At 33.6% G+C, this 21,844-nt stretch overlaps 1 long non-coding RNA gene across 1 annotated transcript; it reads right to left on the bottom strand.

Moving 5' to 3' along the window:
* Positions 1-585: 585 nt before the first annotated feature.
* On the bottom strand, positions 586-20,591 carry LOC136805898 (uncharacterized). The gene is made up of 5 exons (XR_010846464.1): positions 20,530-20,591; positions 19,989-20,109; positions 19,588-19,676; positions 11,227-11,424; positions 586-2,396 (listed from the first exon to the last, which is right to left on the bottom strand). It is a non-coding gene; the product is annotated as an uncharacterized lncRNA (long non-coding RNA).
* Positions 20,592-21,844: the final 1,253 nt, after the last annotated feature.

The raw sequence follows: 21,844 nt of genomic DNA, 5'->3' as shown, positions 1-21,844 counted from the left end.
ACTTTTTGGTATCTAAGAATGTTTTAAAGTTAAGTGGAAGTGACTTTTGATTTTAGATTGTGATCAGTCCATTTTAACAATGAAATGCATCTTTTATAATTGTTCAAGTTCAGAGATGTTTTTCGGATGGAATTTCGGATCCAAAAGTGCTCTTCATCATTGTTTCATAAAATATAGAGATCATGTAACAAGTTCAGACCATCAGAATCAATCCAAGAGCCACTTAACTCTCATAATTTCAAAATTCTTAAAATCTAATATTTTGGAATATTGGATCCTTCTTCGCTCCTGGGACCAAAACCAAAAGTTCTAAGCTCGTGTGTTACACCTTTTTGAAAGATTTCATCCCAAAATGCTCGTTCAAATTCATCATTTTATTCAAGAAAAACCGTTTTATGGCTGGGAATTTAACTTCTTTTGTTTCAAGTCAGAAAATCCAGTGGGGATAGCACACTATTTTGCAGTGAGGATTGGTTTATTTGATTATTTTCAATAGGTACTAAAATTGAAGGATAATTTTCCACCGGAGACGATATTTTGCCAAATTTTTCAGTGGGAAGAAGTCCCCAGTGGGTCTGTGAGTTCACAACAACAAATAAGATACTTTTAGATCTTCATTTAACTTGAAATGATCTTAGCTATTTCTAGAAAACACTACGTTTAATGTCTAATATAATTTTCCACATCTTTAGTACAAAAATTGTGTATCAAAAATTGTTTTAAGAATAATAATCTAGAAAGACTTATACATTAGATTTAAAAACTACCCGAGAAAAAAGGGAAATTTTACCGAGTTAAAATGTGTATGAAGAAATGTGAATTCTGAAAAAGCACCGGTTTAACCATCAAGATTCAAAACTTTTTTTTCGGATTTCTGATGACGGGTATTTGCCTCATCTATTTTTTGTGTGATTAGAAAAGTTTAGGTGAAATCCGAATTTGGGTGTAGTACCCTAAAACAAACAAAATGAAACAGAAAAAAGAAATCCATCTATACCGTAATTTGGTATAACGTCAACATCCCTCTTCTAATTCCGACACCCTTCTTGGGAGATAGGAATAGTAGGAAGGTCGGAATCGCTGAGAGAGAAAAAAATTCTTCCTCCCTGATTGCTAAGCAAAGAAAATTAGTTTCAATGCAGCGATTCCGATTTTCCTATGATTCCTATCTTCCAAGAAGGCTGTCGAAATTAGAAGAGGGATGTCGACATTTAGACCAACTTACGGTGTGTGACAGGGTTTTACGTTTGAAGGATCCTCAATATTATATTTTTAACACTGCATGATAATTTCGTTATAAAAAAACCCATGCTGGCAATAATTATTGTATCATTTCCTAAACCATCCACGCAAAAGAGATATTTGTATAATAAACTGAGCAAAATTTTCTAGACTTGAAAACGATATTATAAAATAATTTAGGGACCTGCCTCATTAAAATCATAACTGTTAACTAGCATCCAAGGTTTGAAGGTGTCTTCATATGTCAATCATTACAAAAAATACAAATCCCATCAAAAAGGGACAACCAGAAATAAACCAAAAACAACCAAAGGGCCAAATTAGTACCCAGTCCTTGAACTCCCTTTTTCATAATCCCGACAGCTCTCCCTAAAAAGGTCCATCAGTATAATAAAAAGGTAGTACAAGTTAATGCTTGGAGTACCAGATTACCAAAATAGCGAAATCATAATCTGTAAAGTAATCTGTATCAAAAAACATCATGGCATAAACAAGTTTGCATTCATATCTTTCATTTTGCTTCTCAAAAAATCTTTATCACCTTTTTTCTCTTTTTTCTTTTTCTTTTTTCCTGCTTCAACGTCCTCTTCATCGTCATTGTAGTAAATACGTCCCGTCACTCCAAGCCGATATCGCCGTAGCTGGAACGGTCTTTCTTTCAACATTAAAGATTTAGAGTCCAGACGTGAGCCGTTATCATGACTCAGCAACCGGTAATATGAAAATTCAACTAGTGAGAATAAAAACATTATAATAGCTCCACCAAGCCACATCGCATACGTCACGTTGTCTATTTCGTTCCCGAACCGGAGCACGAGTATCGTAAAAGCCGTAAAACGCCATATACATACTATAAATCCCCACACGGTATACGGTATAAGGAAACGTCTCCTTTGAACATTCGTTTTAATATCAATCGAAATAACAAAATACAAACAAGAGCTCGTCATTAACGACAATAAATTCCCAATAATCGATAATGCTTGATGTAATGTAACGTTGTTTAGATATTGAAATTGTTTGGTTACGCCCTTAGCCGGGAAAAATAATTGAACACTGTCGAAAATAGCTCCTATGATTGTAATTGCTGCGATTATGATGGTCCCTACTCGGTAGTTGATCGCCATGTTGCACGACTGATCGTTGTACTGTTGCTGAAAAATAGGGAAAGTTGATAGAGATATCTTTAGAGATGCATGTTATTCAGAGGACAGGATTGGACTGTTCCAGTAAGATCGTTTACATGTTTTTTTTCTTTTATAAGCATAACGTTTATAAGCATTTTCAGGCTCAGTTTTTGGTACCTAAACAATGGCTCTATTGTTTGAGAACAATACTCAGGGTCGATACTAGGGTCGCGAGCTGACGGGTATGTGCCGCCCGACTTTTGACCCTTGAACCATTAGCGGGACTAAAAAGGAGAGAAAATAGGAAAGTTTTGCGATTTTTACGACTGGGACTAATTTGACCAAATTTTGAACTTTCAAGGAGCAAAAAGTTGAAATTTTCCTATTTTTCTGACCCTTAGGGAGCGGTCATTAAGTATAGCATATACTGGGGCGAAAGGGATTTGGGTAGGGCATGAAATTTATTTGAGAACTTTTGGTAGGGTATGAAGATAAAAAGTCTGCCAAAAAAATCCCTATGCTATACTTAATGACCGCTCCCTTAGTTGGACAAAAATTTAATTTTTTGTTTTTTTTTCAACCCTTACAGGGACTTTCAGGTCCCAAAAAAGGCACCCTTAAAGGCAGTACATACCTGTACCCTTCACTTGCCTAATTAGCTCTCCCCCGGGGTTGACACTAATGAACAGAACGGACAGTTTCCCTGCAGAAATATGGTGAACAGAAAACCCTGCCATTCTTCAAGTTACCTTCAATGTCAAATCAATTATCCAAAAATACTAAAAGCTTAATTTGCTTTTGGTTTTACTTCCAGTGCTAAAAAGTTGATTTTAATGAACAACGAGTGGGCTGAGTTGTTGAAGTTTAAAATAAAAACCATTTCACCATGTGGTATGGAAGTACTTTTCTCATATATAAAGAAAAACTTAGAAGCCCAAAAGAAAAACAATTGACAATAAAAATCATTAGCCTATGAACATCAAAACATAGCCCACGAGTCTAGCTTATTGTTTTGAAGCGAAAAAGAAACAAATCGCAGATAATGTAGACAATGAAACATTTCTGGTATTTCAAGGCTAGAATCTTAATTCTATATTCAAAATACATTTACCGTTAGATTTTTTATTTTTGACTCTACCCATCTATAAGATTGGAAATTGGTATTCATGACATTCGGCGGTCACACTCCATTTATTGTAGCAGCTCCCCTTACGATGTCAGAATAAAACAACCCTGAGAACCCTTAACCCCTTAGATTTCATTTTTGAATTCCAATAAAACTTGTCAAATTCACTCTCCAAAAAAAAAGCAAATTGTTGCTATAAATGTTTGCGTGTCTATTTTTTTTCTATTGGTAAAATAAAAAAGACCCATTTTCTAATAAATAGTCACACTAAACGGACACGATTAAGGACCATTACACACGACCACGTATGTTTCACGGTTGGGTATTTCTGTAAAAATTATTATCGCAGAATTACAAACACTTGAGGTTTATAATAATCCCGGAATAAAACTCTGGGCGGTCCCGGTGAAAGATGTTATATAATATAGGTATTGCGGGTACAGAAAATGTTTCTAACATAAAAATAAAAAAGTTAAGATCAGACGTAATTAAATGATTGTCATGTTTTAAGCATGTTGTCAAAAATATAGAAAGATGAATTACAATTTTAAGATGAATTTATAGTGGTGGTGGTACCACTAGAACGGTTGACATGAAGGCTGTAGTAAAAATTGGAATGCACACTATTCGGTTAAAGGGATGACAGAAAAATTCTGAAAGTTCGATATTTTGAAAAAAGTTCTTAATTTTCCCTCAAGTTTTTTAAATCTTCAACTTTTCAAACTCGACCCCAGCCTCTTAGAAAAATTGATGCAAGAGGCTCTGGGTATGAAATTGCAACGTACCAGGAACCCCTTTGTAGAAGGAAAGTTACATTGTATAGGTCTGCATTTCCTCAATAATAAGCACTAAAAAATAGATCCCAGCTGGCACACAACGTTGTTTCAACGTTCATCTAACGTTAAAGGGACGTTGTGAACATTAGATAAACGGTGAAACAACGTTGTGTGCAAGCTGGGATAAAGAGGACGTGCAAGATCAAGGGTTTCATATTTTTCAAGATCAAGATTGGTCACCGCTTGAGAGCTGAAAAGCCAAGGAGATATGTTGAAACCTGAGTAACCCAAAGGTCCTTTCACCAAAATCTCTTACTGGCAAAGAACGTGGAATTTTTAAAGTTTGACTGATCCAAAAAATTCCATACTTGGTCTCTAAAATAGCCAACAGAACGGCGAACATAATGTCATCACCTCAAAGCTTGATTCTAAAAAGAGTCTAAATCAAGGCTATATTTATCTGTCACATGTATCCAACTCAAATATTCATTGAAGTTTCGATTTTCCTTCATCACCCAAGGACTATTTATTCATGTTTTAAAAGGGGAAAAACAATTTATGAAACACAGAATGTGGAATAAACAATTCCAAAACATAATGGAAACACACCAACAACAACTCAAAAGACATTCATCATCATCATCATCATCATTGATCGACCGCAGTCAAGACATTATCAAAAGACATTATCACTATCGCAAAATAGACGCACAACTAAAATCTTTCAGAGAGAATGGTTATATAATCAAAACATCCTCAGTTTGCTGCTATGATACATGTTATCACAATGCAGGATCTGACAAGTTCTCCCAAGAAATGAGCAACTTACCCTGCAGTACTCTTCAATTTGGAGATGAAATGAAAAAGGGGGTGACAAAATTAGGCATTTGTTTCGTCAAAAAGTCTTTCCTTAAGGTACTTATTTAGAGACCTAGAACTCTTCGAGGATCCTTGTTAAAATTGAAAAGGCAAAGTAGGATTTGTTCAAACGTAGGTTTTTGATGATTAAATTTGAGGAAGACACATCAGGGAATGAAAATTATACTTCCTCTGAAATTGAGCTTCGTTAAAGTAGGGAAACTATTTAACAGATGAGTCTCATTAACTCGAACCTCTATAACTCTCCATAAATCGAACAAGTTTTATAGTTCCTTCACTTAACAATGCCTTATTAGGGGGGGGGGTTTGTAGGGGTTCGAAATACCGTTTTCCCGTCAAAATTTTTGCTGAATCCCGGAATCCCGAAAATTGAAAAAATAATAACACCGTCACACCGGCTTGTACAGGGCAAAAATGTACCTAAATACCGTCACCGTCTGATTTTAAAATACCGTTTTCCCGTCCCTTTTTTCGTCAAATCTCGTAATACCGTACTAAAAAAGGGCCAATCCCGTCACACCGTAAAAGTACAAACCCCCCCTTATTAAACCTTAACTCAAAATTTCCTCAACCATTTGTTCCCCGTGCACGATGTTCGAGTTAAGGAAACCTCATTCCATTGAACACCAAAAGAGATATCCAGTAAAAAGTATTTTAGAAAATTTTGATAATTCACCACAATAATCGAAATATTCCAAAAACATTCTATATTGCAACAACAACAGATATAACATGTTGATAAAATGATAACATTACCAACTAAAAATCCTCCAAAAGGACCTCTCATCATCTCATCAACAAATGGTGACACTATTACAACAAAATCGACAAAAAAATATTGAAAAAGTCATACTTTTCAAACAAGAAACTTGAGATTTTTTTTTGATACTCAATTGCCTCTTAACACTATCAAATCAATGTTGTAGTCGTCCAAAATTATATTTTTGTATACTAAGGAGGCTATCAAATTGTCCTTATCTACTTTATTTTATTCATCAACTTTTTTAAGAACTTTAAAAATTTGTGTTGAGTTATTTGAACGATTTTTTATTAAATTTCAATGGGTCTTTAAGTAAGATCAAAAATTTACTGGAATCATTCATGAATCGATTATAAATTGATTTCGAGAGATTTAAGTTTCAATGTATTCAAAACATGTTATTACTGGAATAAACTCGAGTTTACGTGATTTTATTGTCATGTTTACTTGCTTTACAACCTACAGCTGATAACTTTATTAGTGTCAATAAATTCGAACCAATCAGAAATAAATAAATGTTATGTAAAAAGCATATAAAATTTGATTTAAAATAATGATTTGTCTTCAGACTTAAATTTTACAGCCTGTGTATTGTTTATTAAAAACCATGTGTTTTTCAAAGCCTATATTCTAAGACTTGAATCTATAGTTCTTACAAAAAGAAAATTCAACGCTTAAAAACATTATTTGTCAAGAGACACTAAAAAAATAATGTGACGGGTTTCAAGGTTGACCGCAAGAATTTTATTTTGGATACGGTAAGATAATCGTTCGCAACGGTCGTTTAGGTGTTGCACATGTTTTTCTCTATAAGATCAGGAAACTCTCATATGTCTCCTGAAATCTAACATCAATTCAAAAATCAAACTGCCCGTAGATTCAAGCTTCGGAAAAGTTATGGTGGTATACGAAAAGAATAGGTGGGGGAGTTTCGAAGACAGACAAACTCTACCGGCTGTAAACTCTTTTCGGCAAAAAGGCCCGTTTGCGAATTTCCTTCGGCTTTGGGCTTATTTCTTAGATAGTGATTTGTCTTAGACTATAGTATAGTCTATGCCGGGACGTACTGTATTGTTCTTGCATTTGTACGCAATAGAAAAAACTTTTTGTCGGTATTCCCAGGTAAGTTAGAGGAATACTACCGGTCACCAAGAATGTTTAGCTATCCTTACGGTAAGAATTTTAACAAAAAAAATTGATTTCTTATACAAAAAGCGTGTAATATGAAGACCGGTTGTTTAGGTGTTATTAGAGGTTACTCAAACAAGTTTGTTCATGTCACTTTTGTCATTATCAGACGGGAAAATCTATTTTTCACCTATTTAATATGAATTTATGTCTAGTCTCTTGTATATTAGGGAAATCGGGTACCAATTGCAATAGCTTCTGACATTACAGCATGGACCCAACAGCTGATTTGTTGTAAGTGACGTAAAATCACTCAGTCAATACGTCACTTGCAACCAATCAGCTGTTGGGTTCACAGAAGACATTGCAATATGGTGCATATCATGAATAGAGAGATTTTCCAGGCTCTGTTGTGAGATATTGACATTACAATTTGACAATTTATTCTGCGTCGGTTAAATGTCTTTTTTACACAACATCAGATCTGGGTGACACAACCAAAGAGTTGCTTAAGCAAAAGGATTTCCCTATCCTAAGATAGCAAATACCGTTCTAGGGTTAGGCTCTGTTCCGTTAACTCGAAAGTTAATCATTTCATAGAACCAACGATGACCAACTTCGAAAAATAACACTGCTTAAACGTTGAAAGGGCTGACGGGGTATATTTAAGTAAAAATATGTGCTAGTATGTGTTGTAGGCGGTAAAGTGTCTATTTATGGAGGTGCAGTACACACATATCTGACATTCTCTAACTCATGAAACCTCGGGCTTTTTGCGAAGAAAAACTCAGTAGAAAGTTTCTAGAAAAGTCTATTATGTTAAAAGTTGTGAGTAAAAAAAAGGTACTTCTCCATGGCCTTCAACCAAAAGATATCAATTAAACTAATTAAGTCTGTATTTCTTAGTTGCAAGATCGAGGTCCATCAAAATGATCATCATATCTCCAAAAAATAATGATTACTTTATAGCAGAATTAGGAAAATGATACCTTCCACCCAAAAGCATTGTTAAGACAATGGATTCAATCCCCCAGCCGGGTCACACCGAAGGTTTTCAAAATGGTACTTGATGCCTCTCTGCTTGATGCTCAGCAATTAAGAGAAGGATCAAGAGAAAGTGGAAAAAAATCCAGGGAGAAAGAGTGGCGCCCTCCCCTACCTTCGGGTCCCCTTCTGGTAGATAGCTATCGAAAGAAGAGCCTTCGGGTCGCCTCCAACTGCAGTCGCAGACTTACTTACTTACTTATTGTTAAGACAATATCGATAAATAACATTTTTAAACTATAAACCTGAAATCTCAAACAACCATCGTCATATCTCAAAGACCATCAAGAATAATATGAGTTCAAAATTGAAAATTATGGTTAATTTATAATGTAATGTATGTTTACAAGTATATCAATTAAAATGATCTCGCCCCCGTGCTGTGAATCTGAAAACATTGGTATTTTAATGAGTTAATACTGTTAATCTATATCAGGCGATCAGGCTCAAGTTAGATATGGATTACCCCCTTTGTTTATGATCTGGTCATTAAAAAGTCTATAGAAAACGCTATTAAGGTCATCAAGAGATTGAAGATTAGCCTAGATTTGGGAGAAAAAATAAAGGCCAATATCCTCAAGTCGTTCTGTGAATGAGCTCAAATTCTGCTTTTAGGTTATGCAAAATAAAGTAATTTTTAAAAGTTCTTTTCCTTGTTTTGTTATGAGCTACCTATTACTAATGGTGTCATGACTAATTTTTATATTTACAGGTCAATATTTGTACAATAGTCGCCGTCAGATTCGGAACTCTTATCTTCTTAAATGATAGCAAAATTGCAACTTTATGTGCTGGTCTAGAATTCAAAAAATTACAATTTTGATTCTATATGCTGCCTAAGCTTAAGTAAGTGATGAGGAATTTTTATAAATTTTGGAAAATTTGTTTATACAATGAACGTATCCCGGGGGGGGTACTACCCTTGTCGATCAACGGGGGTGCTCCGCTGAGGTTCGAAAAATGGACCCTACGTGGGACTCGAAATTTGCGAAAAAAGTGACCCTGAATGGGACTGAAATTCCAAAAATTTTTACTTTTTCCCCAAATTTTCCAGAAATAGGCACCCTACGAGGGACTGATTTTTCTATTTTGGTGTTTTTGCGACCCTACCTGGGACTCATGGAGGTTAAAAAAGGTACCCTGTCCAGCGGAGCATCCCCGTAACCCATTTTGCCCTAGTACCCCCCCCGGGGAACGTATATCATACCTTCCTTCTATATATGCGCATTTTCATTTATTGATTGATTGACAATAGTGAGAAAACTTCCAATAACTGAAGGATACATAAACAAACTTCCCAACAATCAGTTCAATAATCAGCTTCTTTTTGAATATCAAAAAACTAATGAAACATGTTTCAATTTGTATCATTCCCCTTTTTAAAAAAGCTCATCATTATCATCAAGTCCAACCCATTATATGTATTATAAAATTAGTTGGCAGGTTGATTTCAAATTAATTGTATGAAAACAGGTAATTAAAATATCTGCTAAGAATGTCTGAGATGATCTTGGACGCGTTCACACTGGAAGGTTTCCTTAGTAAAACTGTAGTTATAAAATCTTTTATGTTTTACAATAGAAGCGCGCATGCAACAAAAGGTTAACCGCATTGCTTTGTAACTTTCATTTGATTTTCCTTTGTTAAAACTCATAAACTCCATTGTTATATATAAAGGTAGGATAGGAGCAGCCTTAAAGCAAAAGATTTTATCAAGTAATCATAAACAAAGGATGCGTGCAATGAACAAAAAGTTTTGCGATTTCAAACACGGAACTGAGGAAAAAATTACAAACAGTGCAAACATACAGTTGACGGTCTCTAATTCGATCTTCAAGGGGAATTGGATTTTTATCGAATAAGGGAGTTTATCGAATAAGGGAAGCGTCGTTTATGAGAGTTTCTTGTTGACGGGGACTTTAAATTTCATCGAATAAGGGAGCCTATCGAATAAGTTAAAAGGTCGAATTAGAGAGCGTTAACTGTAGTCATTATAAAAAACTCCGGTCTGGCAATGTATTGTTTTAGCTTTTTGTTCAATTTTCTTTTAAACAAAAGGCAAGTTGTGATTTGCATACTTTTTGATCACGTTACCAAAATCTCCTCTTGGGATTGGTCTATCTCCTAATCACATGATCAAAAAGTTTGTAAAATAAATTGATTTTGGTACGTAAGCTCCATCCTTTAACAATAAAAAGAGGCAAAAGCCTTCCAGACCAGTGTTTTTATAATGACTATGGTGCAAACAGTGTTGTTGATGTGTGAGACGAATGCAGTTATTGAGTACAACCATTACAACAAATATGTTTACAGATTTCAAGTGATGGATATCAACATCAACCAATCACAGGCGAAATCGGAACCCTCAAAAAAAATTCAAGCAATGTGAAGCCTCAAACAAAAACAATTAACATGTTATAATAGATCTCGTGAACCTACAAAGAACTGTAGTAAACCAGTGTATTCATCCATCAAGTCTCTTTGTTTTACTTTGATGGATTTTATTAAGGAAACCTTCCAGTGCAAACGCACCCCTTGCGATTCAATCATTTTGATTAATCGCTTACTCTCGGTTAACTAATAGCCGCCCCCCCCCGCTTATTAATCTTTTAGGAAAATGTTTTTGAAAGTTCCCTCTTTTGTCCTAATTCTGCTGTATTAGCCTCCTGTTCAAAAGTTTTCCACCCAAGAGATTTTTATTCCAACCCAAAGCTCGAAATAAGTTCCTGGAGAAACCTCATTCCAAAATAATTTTGGAGATTTTTCTAAAAACGCGTTTAAAAAAGTTTCGCCCCCTCGTTTTTATATCCCGAGTTATCGACTATAACTGCCGAGTTGCCGAAGCGGATCGACATGTCGTTAAAATCATCCATGCACTTTGTTCGACAAAGGAAATGACACAACAAAACTAAAGAACAATGTTTACTACATTGGAGTCTCCTTAACTCGAACAAGCACGGGGTGGGGGGTAAAAAATTTGTTCGAGATAATGAGACATACGAGTTAGAGGTTTGAGTTCAACTGTATCAACTTTATTGTCACTTTTATGTCCGTCTTTGGTAGGTGTAGTATTCGCACATACAAAACGGGGTGGTGTGGGTGGTTTTCCCGCCTTAAGTCAAAAAAGGATGAATAAATTAATACCTCTTCTTTGAATCTTTGTTGACGAAGCCATCTTCGTTTGCTCATCTCTTGCTCCAAATAATCCATAATGAAATATATAGATGTCTCTATTATATAATATCTTCCAACAATTTTATCTCTCCCTCTTTAACCAAATCAGGTATTAGCATCAATTATTCTTGGTACGTCCATTGTCATGACCTTGTTAGTTATAGTTTTCTGAAACAAAAAAACATGGGAAGGTGAACAGTTATGTTTATATTTTTCGCATGGTATGATAGAGAAGGGGTACATGTTTTTTTTTATAAGAACAAACTATAAGGCTTCGATGGCCTAAATGTTAAGAACAAGTTAAGAATATTCTAAGGCTTTGTGGGCTCAAACCACCCAATTTCTTAGGAAAATGCATAAAAATACTCATAAAAATGAAAAATTAAGAACATTTTAAGAACATTTTAACGCTTGAATATCAAAAGTTAAGAACATCCAAAAGCTTCGAATGCATTAAGTTCTTATAAAAAAAACGTGTAAATAAACAGCACAAAACAGTAGCATGTTTGACTTGGATCAGCTATTTTGCAAATACAATATTATAACTGAAGTGCATAAGGTAGGTCATTAAGAAACGATTTTCTCTTCGCTAGCTTATACTAGCACGGTACAATTGGACCTAAACATTGTATACAAAGTAAAAATGTCTTGTAAAACTTGGTTCTCATGAGCAATAGAATATGGTACCCTAATAAAAGGTGTTAGAAATTTCTGAAACTCTACCACTATACTCAAAGGCTCATAAACTGTGTTAGCTCAATATAGTTAATACTTTCTAATTTCAATTTCATTCTGTTTTGTAAGGTCCTTTTAAGCTCTAAGGGCTACAAACAGCGCAGGTTGAGAATATTGACCGGTAAGTTCAGATGAGATGGAGTTTTTATAAGATACTTGAATAATTGGTCATTTGAAGTAATAAAAATGAGGCATTCTTTAGAAAAAGTAACAAAATTGTTTTATTACTGGTTAAATATAAATCAAATATAAGAGCTTGTAAAACTCCATCTCGTCCCGGAAAGTCAGAAAACAAGATAAAATCACGCTTTTTTCATAAGAGCAAGGCATATAAGAACATAAGACTTCTATAAATGTTAAGGCTTTGCACAGACTCTCAACCGTTTCTTAAAAATTTACATTAAAATAATCAAAACTAAAAGAACTGAAAATACGAACATTTTAAGAACATTTTAGAAGTTAAGAAGTTAACCTAAGAAGTTAAGAACACTCGAAGGCTTGAAAAACTGTTGAAGTTCTTATAAAAAGAAAAACGTGTACAGAAGATAAAAACCCACAATACAGGCATATAGTTTTAGTTCAATGTCTCCATCATTATATAATAGTTTGTTAATAAGTTAATTTCAATTTTCACAGTTGCAATAGGTGAAGAAACCGAGAAGCCTTTTTCAGAAGCTGATAAAAATCTCTTAAAACCAGATATTTGTAATCTTTCATTGATTGGATGTAGAGAATGAGATTCTGGTTGAAGATAAATCAATTTTAAATACACGTTTTTTTCTTTATTAGAACCCAGTTTATAAGAACATTTAGGCTGAAATTCGTCGAAAAATTAAGAACATCGTAAGAACATGCCCTGCCTCAGTTTGGAAAAAAATGACAAGAAACTACAATTTTTTCCTCTTTTCAAGCAGTTTTAACCAAACTTAGGGATGGATTTTCTAAAATCGAGAGTCAAATATTGTCCAAATTTTACCAACTTTAAGTGCTCTTTATTTTGCATGATGTTGTCGATTTAAAGTAGTCCGAAAAATTAAGAACGCATTTAAGAACATTTTAGGCTGAAAATTGCTAAAAAAATAAGCACATCCAGGCTCAGTCAAATTTTAGGTGTTCTAATAAAAAAAAAACGTGTAGAAGATAAGTAAACCCTAATTTAATCTAAAGTGAACAGAATCTAGATTGAGGTGAAAAACGGGTCGATCTCTAATGTTGAGAAATAAAGGTCCACTTTTGTCAAATATAAGCAAGTTTATATATGATCATGCGTTTCTGTAGCGGTCGATTTCCGATTCCTCTACATCCTGACTGACTGAACACGGCGGTAAATCACCCTTCTACCGTCCTCGACTCATTAGCGAGTTTATGTATTCGAGATAAATCGAGGGGATCGGTATAAAGCATAGTTGACATGTCTCCAAAATTACCGTCCACTTTTCTCGGCGACGGTAAAAACACCAACACCAAATTACCGTCGTCTGTTTAGGTGAGCAAAGGCGATATAGAGCCGTACATCAACTATTGACTTTGCTTTGTTTCGATTTCACTTACCGTCGCACTCGATATCCTCCGATACATAAACTCGATAATGTTGGATCAAAAAGTGCGAGTTATTACACAGAATTCATTTTTTGGGACAGCAACCCTTCTAAGGCTTAAATAGTTATTATTATAACATACAGGTCTTATATAACCCATATTTATAAGGTCTCGCAGCTAAATCTACCATTTTAATTGAGAACTTGATTTGTATCCATAGGAACTTTTAAAACAAAAATAAAAACATAGAGATTTATTTTTACACAATACTTGAGTCTTGTACTTTAAAATAAAAGCGTGGGTGGTTGGTTCAATAGGAACAAAAATGGCGAGGGACAGCGAGACGCCCTGGGATTCAAACAGCTAACTTTTCAATTGATGCAAACATACGATTAGCCAGATTTTACAAACCGAGCTCTGTTCTTATGAGTTTCAAACTGATAAATACGTCAGGAGTTATCTTGTAAATTTAACATAAGTGGCTGGCAGCGATTTCAAACGTCAGTAACCCAATAAACACCCCAAAAAGCAGACTATTTACAGGGATTAATTTGACTGAAAGTATGTAGCTCCAATAAAAACTCTTGTTTCATGCGTTTAAAAAAAGCTAATTCTAAAACAGCACGAGCTCCTTTTTAAGAAAAAGATACGAATTTCTGAGAAATTATTAGAAATTGGAAAAAGCAGCTTAAAAGAATATTTCATTTAAGAAAAAGACAGGCTAGCAAAACATGGCAAAATCAACTCTTAGGAAAAAACAACCATGTAGTAAAGTCAGCAACCTGCATACAGCCTTTTAACGATTTCGTTGCTAGGATGCACATGTCAACAAAATGACAACCCTTTGGCAAAACATAATCTCATATACCACACAGTCTACTATAAATATAATACCAAAAATTGGGGAAGAACTGAAGAAATATTAGAAGAACATATCTAAATGGATAAAAATTCAATCTCAAAATTTCTTGAAGAACAAGATGTACCATACATCGCGAACAATCATTGAATCTTTGATATACTTCAATTTAAAAAATGTCTTTGCTTCAATGAAGAAAAAAAAAAAAACATCTTCAGAAAAAAAATCTTCTTTTTTCAATCTGGTCAAAAAATCTACCATTATTTTCTTCTTCTTCTTCCAAACTACTATAAATTAAAAAGACTTAGCTATATAGAACAAACTTTGATAAATAACATTAGTATCCCCAGCAAGACCAAAGATTTTTTCATATCATACAGTAGCTCATATAAATAAAAATACTGTATATCATCACTAGATATGATAGATTTTCTTACAAACTTTTTCCTGGTGTTAAATGTTAAAAAGGCGATAGGACTATAAATAATTTTTTTTGAGACTTTTTTTTATCACATTTTTATCAAGTTTTCTATCAAATACTTTTTTTTATCTGAAGTTTAAAGAAATTTGACTTGATATATCTAAGGAAATTGTCTCGCACCCATACGGTACTAGAATTTGATTGATTTTGAAAGATTTTGTTCTTTTAAAATATATTTCTATATGTGTAGAGAGCGAATATAGATTCAAAAGGGTCTGTCTTTGAACTGTAGGATTTGCTTTCAAAAAATCTGAATTTAAACTGAGACCGCTAAGCTAAAGGCGTGAAGTTAAGTCTTTTTTTATATTTAGATTTTATGAAGATTTTTTTTTCAATTTTTGATTGATTGATGAGGAGAATGGCACTTTTCCTTGAAAAGGGACATAAATATAAAGGAGGACAGAACGAGTCAAATCTTTCATGTGGTCACGATACACGTTTTTATGAGAACATCCAAAATTTTCGAAGCCTTTGAATGTTCTGAAATTTTTGGCTTTTAAGCCTAAAGATGTTATTAAAATGTTCTAATTTTCTCCATTTGGTGACGATTTTTACCCATTTTCCCCCCAAAAAATCGGGTGTTTTCGAGTCAGCAAGGCCTTAAAGTGTATTTTTTGGCCATCGAAGCCCTATGTTCTTGTAAAAAAACATTTACACGTTTTTATGAGAACTAAGAACAAATTAAGTCTAATATACCAGAGTATATAAAATTTTGTGTTTTAGCTGTAATGGATTTTACTTTAAATAAAAACTATTCGGTATCCAGCGGGAGGGGGGGGGGTTACTAGGGTTGAAGGATGCTGGGTAGAAAGATTGATTTTTGCTGAAAAGGTGACTCTTATTAGAGAGACTTTAAAAAAGAATTTCTTCCACTTTTGAAAAAAGTCCTACCCTTAAAGAGACTTACAATTTTTGCTCTCAAAATCAAAATAATTTCATAAAAATCGTTACCCCCTGGGTATCCCCAGTACAAACAGACACATCGTTGATCGTTTATTTCAGGAATATTCTTGCATCCATATTGCTTAATATTATGGGTTAGGTATGAAATGAAATAGAAAATTGACTCAAAGTCAAAGACATAGTTGCTGCGTACATAACATCTGACTTAAAAACAGCTTATTGTTTAAGAGTTTCAATTTGAAGACGTTTTGGACCGAAGTCAATACATAAACTTTGCTTTAACATTAAGAACAGGGTAAGAATAATTCGAGGGTCAAAGTACAAAACCTCACACCATTGTTTGCACACTAATACTTTAGGGGAGAAACTGTCGCAGAAAGACACTTTCGCGATTTTATCGCGAATTTAGGCAAATTGTAAATCAATTTCGCAAAAATTATGAAAAGCTGATTCTGAAAATTTCATAAGAACAGCTTGAAAAGTATTTTTTTTTTTAATTTATTCTCGCTAACCTTGTTGTCCATGAAACATTTTGATACACTTTTAATTCATCAGTATACGAGAAGATTGAACTCAATAGTACACACTTACTATTCACCCCATGAAAATTACACTAATGCCACTCGCCTTCGAACACAATGCAAGTTTTCAATATACAGTTGCGAAAAAAACTACAAGGTTCCCTAGGCAATTTCGTAAGTAAAAATCTTTTTCCCATATAAACATGCCCTAGTTCATTTAGCAACTTGAGGTTAGACTAAAAAACCCACGCAGTTTTCTAACTTGTAAAAAGTGGGTCAAACAAAGAGAACAAAGAAATACTTCAAGTATTTATGTAATATTTAACACTGTCCTAAAATTTGATTTTCATAAGTGTTAACTGAATTCCGACTGATTTTTTTCTATTATTTAGATTAATAAAAAACGAAATCAAAAACTATTGCTTATTTTTCAAGTGTGCTTGCGTAAATACATTGGCCGACCTGAATAAAGGTTTGTCTGTCAATCCACAAAAAACGTTTGATCGGACAAACTTATCCTAGAGTTGTCTACACCACAAATTTCTGTAAATCCCGAAGGGCTCGATGTCGTCTATTAAGCCATCACAGGCGAAAAAAAATAAAAATCGCAAAAATATACTGTTGCTTTTGTTTTCGAAAACCCGTGAAGCTTTTGATTGGTCAAACGCTGAAAATCAATTGTAATGTCACGTGACCTAGGTAGGATTTCCTACCTAACCACGGCACACTTCTCAGTCAAAGCACAACATTTAGCCCTTCGGGCTTTAGAAATCTATGGTTCCCACTCTTGTGTCTTGTTTTATATTTTCCGCCACCAAAAAATATTTTCCATGTACTTTTTACCAGTTTTCCTCGAAAATTGACCCGCACTGCTAAGGGTTGATATGTATAAAAAAGTTCCAATCTTGAAGCTGAAAATTATAACAGAAAGTTTCCACAAAGTTTAAAAAGTAAATGAAATTCATTCTGTATCTGTGTATCTTTTTTGAATTTCATTTACTTTTTAAACATCTAGTACTGAGGATGTTTTACCGAAAAGCTTTCCATGTAATACCAATTTGAATACATGTTTATCAACCGTAACACTGCATGAGGACCGGGTACTAGTTGATGAGGAACGCCAAATATCGACGCAACAATAATACTATTAAAAAAATTCACTTTCATTTGGCTCTGGTGAACTCAAGCCATGATTATTTTTATGTTGGCAGTTGTCTGGATAAGAGCAAACCATAAAGACATATTACACGCGTTCTCAAATCTCATTTTGAAAGCCAGACGGCAAAATTGGCGCGTTTAAAAATCTCACTTATAAAAACAACTTCTCCTCCTCTTTTTGAGGAGCGATCATCGACGAAACTTGTATAGAAACGAGGATACAAATCTTCACTAACGACAAACTGATTATAAACTATAAATAATAATAATACTCAATATTTTGCGGTTCCTTTTCATATATTACTTTTTCGTTCTATTTTTTTTAACATACAAAAAATATAATACTTGCTATATTTTGTTATCATATACTTTTCTTTCCTTTTTATTTCAATTATATATATCTCTCGGAGAAGAAGTAAAGAAAATGAAGCACAACACAAAGAAACTTTCCCCCCGTATCTTTACTCTATTTCTTCCTATTTTGCTTTAGATTTTCCTCCTTTTCAATACAAAGTTTTCATTCCAAAAAAAAACAACATTGAAATAGATAAAACATATACTTTGTATAGAAAACCTCTTTAAAGTCTCAAGTCTCAGCCAAGCTTTTAAGGACTCTGACTTTCTTGTCTAACAATCGTATGACTTTCCAGGGTTTTATGTAGGTATAAAGTGTTTCTCAATACCAACATACGTTGGTAATACATGTTAAGTAGTATTACAGTGTCAAAAAAGAATGCATAAATCAGCCCCTTGTTTCCAAATATGTCACCTTTCTTTTGTTTTGCAGGCTTTAAGCTTTTACGTATGTCTCCTAATTGAAGAGCATTTTCTTTGCATTGTTGATATGTATCAATCAAAAGTAAGGTTTTAAAAGTGTCTGAAATTCCAAAACTAATACTGGGTGCAAACTGTCGTATTACACTATCTTTTAGGAGAATAGTAAGTAAGTAAAAATTTTATGAGAAAACAGGCCGAATTTAGCCAGTAACTGAGAGCAATTCGAGCCTAGGCTTTCAGAAATTAAGTTCCTAAATATACACTACAAGAAAAATTGACTATGACTTCCTGAGAGCAACCTGAGCCTCGGCTTCTAAAAATTAAGATAATTACTGATATTTACTGATTTTTTAAAGGTCATTTTTAGTCTTCAGGTAAAAGACCATTGCGAGGAAAATTCAGGCCGTGACTTCGAGAATCTAAGATGTTTGGAAAATAAGACCTAAACCACTCTCTTGAGTTGACTGAAAGTGTTGCCAAAAAGAACAATAAAAAAACGAACGATCTGCTTGTCCACACATTTGAATTTCAACGAGAAAGTGAATCAACATTATCTACGAACATTTCTCAAAACTCTTCATTGACTGAAAAGGTTCGCCTTTTAAAGGCTAAATGATAAACGTGGCAACTTATTCTCTTTATTCCAAATTTTGGGGGTATTCTGATGACCTAAAAGCTTATGGTACAGAAAAGTAAATCCTTAGGGTAATCTTAAGCCTTAAAAGAACCCGCATATCATCAAACCATACCGCCTCTACAGCTAAGCTGACAAAACGTGAGGCTATATGCAAGAGCTTAAACAAGGGCTTTAGAGAAAGTTTTTAAGAGTATCATAAAGTAAATAAAGCCTTTACAAGCGTCACCTAATAAACTGCCATATGGGATGGTTACAAACTTTGAATTCCTTGAAGCATTCACATTTGCAACATTCACTAAAAGTTACAGGCGATTTCCTTAACAGTCTAGGCTAACTTTATAACATTTAAAAGTAAATAGAATCTTCATTCGATAGTTCGTCGAAAAGATTCCCTAAAGTCACTTTAATCTATAAAAGGCCTTTATTTTAACCCTGGTAAATTTTTTACTAAATTTACGTACGTTGGTATAAAATAAATAGTTATGTGCTGATGTGTGCCGTACCAAACTCAACAGTTCAATAGTATCAAAAGGCTAGTCCTAGGCTAGTCCTAGCCCCCCCCCCCCCAAAAAAAAGAAGATTTTTTTGAAACCTCCTGGCTGCCCGAAAGTATTCGTGACACACTCAAATATTTATATATAAAAAATATGATGCTGGCTTCAAAATGACACAACTGCAACATAATAGAAATTCATGAAAAATAAACAAAACTTTGACTTACTATACATTTCCAAGCTTTCTTGAACGGTCCACAAAAATACAACACTTGTTTGACATATTATTGTAGCTTTTTCATTTACCAAAACCAACCTAAATTCAAAAAAAAATAGAACATCAAAACAATATAAGGTTTTCCTTTTCGAAATAATTAGATATCGCCACTGGTTGGTAAAAGCTTACTGAACATTACCACAACAACAAACTACACATATCTTGCATCTATGTTGCAACTCGCATTGTGAAAGAGAATAATTACATAATCAGCATTTTCAAAGTTCAAAAAAAGTCCAAAGCCGTAACAAAACTTTGAAATAACTTTAATAAAGATAAAATATCGTAACACACATACATATCATTTACATTTTTGATAATAAAGAATAAAGCCAAACCACCTACGCTTACCAAAGAAACCACGCTTTGAGAAGATAAGAATTTAAGATCTTCAATATTGATATCTTGTTGCTTTTTAAAGGTAATACATTACTCTCTTGTTTTACAGCACAAACCAAGAGAAAGAGTTGTCCTGAAAAATGTTAAAGCAAAGAAAAAACATTATGTATTTGAAGTGCAATAAAATGAGGTACAAGCTAATTTCGTATCTGTTTTAAGGACAAACTATCATATGAACATAAGGCTTTGATGGCATAAAAAACAAGCTTTTTGACTCTAAAACAACCAGTTTCTTAGGGAAATTGCACAAAATACTCACAAAATAGTTTACAAATAGAACATATATTCCGCTTCTGAAATACTTATATTCAAGTGTGTGAGTTTAGAATTGCTGGGTTGAATAATGCCTTTAAATCAAGAAACTAAAGAAGCATGCTTTCAAACCTAGAGAAGATTCCACTGCATCTATAAAAAACGCTTCATAAAAACTTAGTTCTGTCAACCATCATATAAATTGAAAAAAATGAAGATATCATTTAAAAATACAACCTACCCTGAGCAGAACCTTCTTCTGATGTTACATCAAACACCAAGTATGTTTTCTGACATTGACATTTTGGCATTTTCTTTTAATTATTTTTGACTTGATAAGTATTTTTAATGCTAAGATGAGATTACACATTTGACACAATGATGTGATTATGTCACGAAATTTAGAATTGTAACGCCAAAAGTTTTTTTAAAATAAACTGAACACGAAAAAAACTGATTGTGTCTGTTAGAAAAAAGCTCGGGAAGAATTTAGGTAAGGCATAGACGGTTTATGTTTCTTAAGTATGTTGAGAGAATTTATAAAGATTCAACCTCGTATTCGAAAGAATACTTTCATGCAAAGAATTTCAAAGGCTGGCTACTAAATTCTTTGGTCGTGAAATAACTTTTTGCTAAATTTACACGTGGATACAGAATCTTATACCTTTTATATCCAAAAAAAATCAATTCATTCTGAAATAATTTAAATAATATTTTATTAAATCAATATATGTTATCTCTAAAGATTATAATGATAAAAATATACAAAAAATGTTTTCCGTAATTTCATAACAGTATCTACAACATAAAAAATTGTTGACTGATTCAAAAAAGCAGAATGACCATCATGCTTTAAGAATTAAATAAATGGAGAATTCTCGCAAAATGGTGTCATGTATTTAGTAAAAGGACTCAATTAAAGTTCTAAATTTTAGCTACAATGTAGAAGCCCTGCCAGGCTTATTACAGTACACTTTTTTCATAAGAACAATTTTATAAGAACAATAAGACTCAAAATTGGGTACAGTGCCTAAAATACCTTAATTACACCCTATAAATAAGAACGGAATAAGAACAATTTGAGGCTCAAATTGCCAAAAGAATAAGAACAACCGAGCCTCATCAAAATATTACTGGTTCTTATAAAAAAGTGTACGCTTAAATTGAATGGACTTAAGTTAGTGTGAATTAATAATGGGCTTTTCCAGAAAAAAATTGAATTTCCCAGGACATTAAGTCTAACCCCCCAGACAAGCATCAGTTGTACCCTCAAACAGAGCAAAATTACCCCCATATAATAGCAAGTTTTACCCCCCAGACAAAGCAAATTTTGTAGATTTTTCACTACTACCCCCGGACACTATATCCTCCCCCCCCCCCCAGTACGAACATTTTCTGGAAGAGCCCAATTTTGAAAAATAAAAAAAGCCCATTCAAAACTGATAAAATCTATTGAAATGAAATAACTGAAAACTGAAGAAAGTAAAATTCACTGCGTAAAATTACTATAATTACTAAGTTTCAAGTCTTATTAAAATAAGATGGCGTAAATAACA

This window comes from Clytia hemisphaerica, unplaced genomic scaffold, assembly GCF_902728285.1.
Source record: "Clytia hemisphaerica strain Z4C2 unplaced genomic scaffold, Clytia hemisphaerica genome assembly, whole genome shotgun sequence".
NCBI lineage: Eukaryota > Metazoa > Cnidaria > Hydrozoa > Leptothecata > Clytiidae > Clytia > Clytia hemisphaerica.
This window is presented reverse-complemented; position numbering and strand designations above follow the sequence as displayed.